General features: G+C 43.8%; 1 non-coding gene across 1 annotated transcript; it reads left to right on the top strand.

Annotated features, from left to right (window-relative positions):
• Window positions 1-4883: 4883 nt before the first annotated feature.
• On the top strand, window positions 4884-4955 carry trnah-gug (transfer RNA histidin (anticodon GUG)). The gene has a single exon. It is a non-coding gene; the product is annotated as a tRNA-His (tRNA).
• The last annotated feature ends 1807 nt before the right edge of the window (window positions 4956-6762 follow it).

Below are 6762 nucleotides of genomic sequence, written 5' to 3' on the forward strand. Positions count from 1 at the left end.
TACATGGGTGGGTGCTTAATCTAGGATAGAAGTGCGGCACAACATCGTGGGCCGAAGGGCCTGTTCTGTGCTGTATTGTTCTATGTTCTATGTTCTATGTTCTATGTTCTATGTTCTATGTTCTATGGTCTGTGTTCTATGTTCTAAGTCGATCTCCAAGCAACTGGTCACTTCCTTCTCATTATGTAATATCTTCCGTACTCAATAAATAAAAATCCACTCAGTTCCATTTACAATGCTTTAGGTGGAATAGTATGCCAAATCTTTCAAAATGCAGAGTTTTGGAAGCGAATCTTATTCAGTTTTGCACACATTAAAGAAATTTCTTTACATTTAAAGTCAACCAACTTCGACATTGTTTCCCGCAACTTCCGACCGACTACAATCCACCTCTGCACCTTTACCTAGCCACACACTGTCTCTCTCCTTGTGAAATTTATTCCTTGTAAGTCACCAATTGTGCCTTTCCAAATATTTTGAAAAACAGATTCTTGCAGTGATAGCGAATCTGTTCTCATCATTTCTTTGTCCTTCCAAGGTTTTATCAAAGGTATTGAAAGCCTGTCATCTAGATGTTTACTTACTTGAAAGAGGGAATTTTCCACCTATTTAGTCTGTTCAAACATTTCATAACCTGAAAAAATCCCATTAAGTTTTCCTTGGTTCAGGGAAAACTGTTCTCAATTTTCCAAGAAGACAAGTGAATAAAATCTCATCCTCAGTACAACCCCATCAGCATCTTCTCTAATGGCTTTACACCCCAGTAAACACCGTCATTATCAATTCATAGAATCAAGGAATCCTACAGTGTAGAAAGAACATTTCAGTCAATCGAGCCGGTGTCGACTCTCTGAAGAGCATCTCACCCAGACCTAGCTCCCCTCCCTATTTCCTTATATTTCACCTGAAGAAGGGGAATCCCTCCCCCTTATGATTTCAAATAAACCTGTTGGAGCATAACCTGACGTCATGTGACTTCTAACCTCATCCCCACGTTACCCATGGCTAATTCACCTAATTTACTTAATTCACTCCCTGGACACGAGAGGGCAATTTAACTTTGCCAATCAACCTAATCCTCCCTCTGAACAGCAATGCGAATTACTGAGACAATGTTGCATCATACTGAGCAAATGCTGTATCATTTTTTAATGGTTTTCTACCCTGGTAACAGCCTCATCAAAACAAATGAACCCAAATTCAATGTATGGAAACTCTACTCTGAAATTTACAATTTCATTCACGCTGCGGGAAATTTTTCTGCACTCATATTTGAATGCGTTTATGTTGTTTCTTCCTCAGCTTCCTGCTTCTAGTAAACACTTCAATCCGAAACAAGTCTGTCAAATGCTTTTCATTCCAGCACAGGCACAAGGTGAAGTTTGCAGAAGTCACGTTTTTGGCCGTTCACTGACACTCTGCCTCCTTGAGAGTTGCAGTCCTTCCCCACCTTTAAGGAGAAAGTGAGGACTGCAGATGCTAGAGATCAGAGCTGAAAATCAGATCACAGCAACGAACGAGGGGCGAAGAATAAATATTGTTCAGGCTAGTCATACTCACACCCGGTAGGTGAATGAGGAAGAATGAAAAGACATTCACAACATGAAATGTTTGTATCTGTGTGGACACAATTTGAGACGATCATTCACCCTGTGTGGAACAAAGGACACTGATACCACAGAGAAAGCAGGGCAATGTGGAATCTGTTGGAAGGGAATCAATTAACCGCGGAAATGGAAACTCATTTAATCAGGAACACTGGGGAGAGACCGTTCACCAGTCCCGCGTGTAGGAAGGGATGACTGAGCAAAACAACCTCGGAGCCTCCAGCAGGATTACATATCCCATCAGGTGTTCGGTCATGCTGTTAATGCTGCTGTTAATCCCAACCAGCTGCCTGCTCCATAGTGTCAGTCAGAGTCATGCAACATGAAAACAGGCCTGTCAGTCTAACCGATCCATGCTGAATATACTGCCAAACTAACCCATTCCCGTCTGCCTCCTCCTGTACCCGCTGAGTGGTGATAATGCCCTTGTAGTTTTATTACTGTGTTGTTAATCCAAAACCCAGGTAATATTTTGGGGACAAGGGGTTCAGGTCCTGTCATGACAGGTAGTGGAGTTTGAATTCAGTAAGCACCTGGAGTTGAAGAGTCTCGTGATGACATGAATCTGTTGTGTGGAAAATCCCATCTGATTCACTCATGCCAGTTCGGGAAGCATCCTGCCATATTCATCTGCTCTGTCCCACAGGAGACTCCAGATGGATAATACCGTGGTTGACTCTTAAATGCCCTCTGGGAAATAACTGATGCACTAGGCATGAATAAATTTATTTTAAAAATCCCACTTTCCCATTCATGTTTGGAATTAATTGTCCATTAAATGTTGCAAACATACCCTCATCCATCACTTCCTCAGCAAGTTAATTACACACGTAAAACACCGTCCCTAAAAAAAATGCCTTTTGTCTTTTTTTAAAAAAAATCTCTCTTTTCATCTTAAACATATGCCCTCTCGTCTTGAAATCCCCCTCCTGGGAAAAGGCCGCTATCGTTAACTCTAAACTTCCCACTCAATAATTCATAAACTTCTGACAGGTCGCCGCTCAAAACCCTAACCTAGAGTGAAAACACTCTCAACTAGGAGAAAGTGAGAACTGCAGATGAGAGATCAGAGTCAAGAGTGTTGTGCTGAGAAAGCATAGCAGATCAGGCAGCATTTGAGGAGCAGGAGAATCGACATTTCGGGGAAGAGCCTTGTGAAGGACACTTGCGCGAAAAAAAAATTGATTCTCCTGCTCCTGGGATAGTGCCTTACCTGATGTGGTTTTCCAGCACCCCGATCTCGAATCTGAAAATAGTCTCAGCCTATCCAGCCTTTCATTAGATCTCAAACCTTCCACAGGCAACAAGCATGTATACCTTTTGTGAACCTACGCCAGCTGAATAATATCATTCCTACAACTGGGCGACCAGAACTGGAAATAATATTCCAGAAGAGGCCTCATCAATGTCCTGCAAAACTTCAACATAACGTCCCAACTCCTATACACAAAGGACTGAGCAATGAAGGGAAGTATGTTAAATGCCTTTGAACCATCTTGTCTGTTGGTAATGCAAATTACGAGGAATTATGTACCTGCACACCGAGCTTCCCTGTTCTCCAACATAGGCAAAGCCATCCTCTTTTTGTTGTACCAAAATGCAATACCTTCCATTCATCCAGATTGAACTCAATGTTACATTTTTCAGTCCAACGATTCATTGGATTAAGATTCTTTTGAAACTTAGATAATATTCCTCACTGTCTACAATTCTGGCGTCGCTTGCAAACCTACGCTGCATGCCAGCTGTGAGTTCCACTGTTTTCTCATATAGATCAATGATTCATATTTATTTGTAGTGGCCGTGATTTAGCAGTGTGCAGATCATACAACAGTTAGCCATACCATTAACCATGAGGAAGAAAGCCGCAGACTGCAGGGAGATATCAAACAATTTGAAATAAAAATGGTGAAAGCAATTCATTCCAGGGAATTGGGTGATACTGAAGCAAAATTAAACTTCAAACCAGCTGCCCACGCTCCAGCTGTGGCACTCAGCTGTCTCAGTAAGATGCACTGTAGATTGCTGTTATTATAAACGGGAACAAATGTTCCCTTCTACCCCCCCCTTTGACCAGAAGCACTCCAAACCTTGGAATTGCTTGCGCCTCTAAACCATCAGAGAAATACCGTACATTCTCCAGTTGCGTCACTTGAGCCATCGAGTATCTCTGCGACCTCATTCCCATCTCGATTTCAAATTGGTTATTTGCGACTGCCCCACTCAGTTCCTCTGATTCTGGGGCTAGGAACTGGGACTATGTGGCAGCAGTGGTTACTGCCTTGTGTCGGGAAACTCGAGAAGTAGCCGATGTTAAACTGCATTGTTATTGAAGTATACATTTCAACAAAAGCTTGGTAAAAACAATGACTGCAGATGCTGGAAAACTGATTCTGGATTAGTGGTGCTGGAAGAGCACAGCAGTTCAGGCAGCATCCGAGGAGCAGTAAAATCACCGTTTCGGGAAAAAAGCTCTTCAACAAGAAGACAGGCAGAGAGCCTGAAGAGTGGATAGATAAGTGAGAGGAGGGTGGGGGTGGGGAAAAAGTAGCATAGAGTACAATAGTTAAGTGGGGGAGGGGATGAAGGTGATAGGTCGGGAGGGAGGCTGGAATGGATAGGTGGAATAGAAGATAGGCAGGTAGAACAAGTCAGGACAAGTCATGGGGACAGTGCTAAGCTGGAAGTTTGGAAATGGGGTGAGGTGAGGGAAGGGGAAAGGAGGAAACTGTTGAAGTCCACATTGATGCCCTGGGGTTGAAGTGTTCCGAGGCGGAAGATGAGGCGTTCTTCTTCCAGGTGTCTGGTGGTGAAGGAGCGGCTGTGAAGGAGGCCCAGGACCTCCATGTCTTGGGCAGAGTTGGAGGGAGAGTTGAAATGTTGGGCCACGGGGTGGTATGGTTGATTGGTGCGGTTGTCCCAGAAATGTTCCATAAAGCGCTCTGGTCGGAGGCGCTCAGTCTCCCCAATGTACAGGAGACTGCACCGGGAGCAACTGATTCAATAAATGATATGTGGATGTGCAGGTAACAAAAGCTGCACTGTCCCCGGAGTATTTGATGTTTTGGAGAAATCTATTTGTCTCAGCCTTCAACACATTAATGATGGAATCACCACAGACACTGGGGGAACCGATGTTAAACGGTCAGCCGATTCTGAGTTCCCACACATCTGCCACTGTTCGCTCAGCACTGATATTGTGTATTTGTTGCTCTGCCTTATATTTCTTATGATACTTTGCTTATTATGAGCATTTAGCGTGTTCGTATTTGGTTTGCCATGATCGTATAGTGGTTAGTACTCTGCGTTGTGGCCGCAGCAACCTCGGTTCGAATCCGAGTCACGGCAGTAATTGCTCTATGTGTCCTAGGCTTTTGTGAAACACAAAGGAATCAGTTGTTTGAAAGGTTTGATTTTCTCCAAGGTGATTTTTTTTTCCTTCAAGCTCTGCTCGCTCACATCTCTCTGTTTCATATGTCAGAATTCAAATCCACCTGTTCTCAGAGATTTCTTCCCTCCTACGATCACTAACCGAACTTTCCATCCCAGACCTCCACCTCATTAATTTGGAGATGCCGGTGTTGGACTATGGAGTACAAAGTTAAATATCACCCAACACCAGGTTATGGTCTTACAGGTTTAATTGAAGCACTAGCTTTCAGAGCGCTGTTCTTTCATCATGTGTTTGCGGAGTCATTTCCTATTTCACTAAGGCATTGCAGAATCTCATACAGACTCTCACATTGATACCGATCAGTCTGTGTGGCTGTGGTCACTGTTGCTGGGTGAACGTTCCCCAACCCCACCATCGGGACCTGCAGACAATTTGATCCATTTGGTTACTGCTGTTGTGAGATCAATACTCATGTAGCAGCTTTTACTGATATAGACCAGATATTATTGGGGGGTGGGGGGGCGGGGAGTCCACCTCAGGAAAATGGCACAGAACAGTTTCGGGGAAAAGCGAGTTAATTGGATAAGATCAGTTTCACTACTTTTCTGCAATGGCCAAGCGCTATTACCACTGAACACTGAACTGTTAATTCAGACACCACGGACCTGGATTTGACTCTGACCATGCTAGGTGGTAGAATTGGGATTCAATAAATATCTGGAATTATGAATCTAATAACTCCTATATATCCATGTTCAATTGTTGAAAATAAAACAAAACAATCTGACGTCATTTAAGGAATGAAACTGCCATTCTGACCTGCTCGGGCCTCCATGTAACTCAAGACTCACTACAAGATGGTTGAGTCTCAACTACCCGCTGTGCAATTAGGGATAGCAATCAATACTGCCGAGCCAGCGACGCCCTCATACTGTAACAGAATAGAAAAAAAAAGTTCATTCGGCCCGAGCGAGATTACAGTGTGCAGTTCTGCAATTCAGAGTACTGCATCGATGTGATCGCACTGGGAAAGTTGCAGGAGAGATTCACTGGGATATTGTCTGGGCTGAAGAGTTTCAGTTGTGAGGAGAGATTGGACAGACTGGGGTTGTTTGTCGCCTAGCAGAGGAGATTGGAGAAGACATGACTGAGATGTAATAAATACTGAGGAATATGGATAGGATTGACCGAAAGAAGCCTTTGTTATTGATGGAGGGCTCGAACACCGGGGCCAAGAGATGTTGGGAAAAGGCAGAAAGGTTTGAGTAGATTTGTGGAAAGGGTCAGAGAGGCGGAAATCATTCTAACCTTTAAAAGAATTGAGATGTTAATTTGTGATGCCAAAACATATAAGATTATGGGCTAAACGATGGAACTTGATTCAGGTCTTCAAGCAGTTGTGTTGGACAAGTGCGGCCACAACAGGCTGAAGGGTCTCCTTCGATGTTGATATCCTCCACAGTATCGTGGTTAGTGTCCCCTCCTGTCACAGGGCTCAATTCTCCGCTGGGGGCATCGTGAATGTTTTAAGCCTGTCACTCTGTTCCCCAGTGAAGGTTATTCATGCCTGCCTTTCCATTCTCGATGGGACATGTCACAGGAAGAACAGTGCTGTCTGAATCAGCGTGGGGAAGGACTGCAGCTCCTGGGGAGAGAGAGTGTCAGTGAAAGTGCAAACATATAACTTCAGCCAACTGCACATTGTGTTTGCGTTGCAATGAAAACCATGAAATAGAGTTTCTCCTAACTGATATGTTTATT

Source organism: Chiloscyllium punctatum, chromosome 18, assembly GCF_047496795.1.
Source record: "Chiloscyllium punctatum isolate Juve2018m chromosome 18, sChiPun1.3, whole genome shotgun sequence".
Lineage (NCBI taxonomy): Eukaryota > Metazoa > Chordata > Chondrichthyes > Orectolobiformes > Hemiscylliidae > Chiloscyllium > Chiloscyllium punctatum.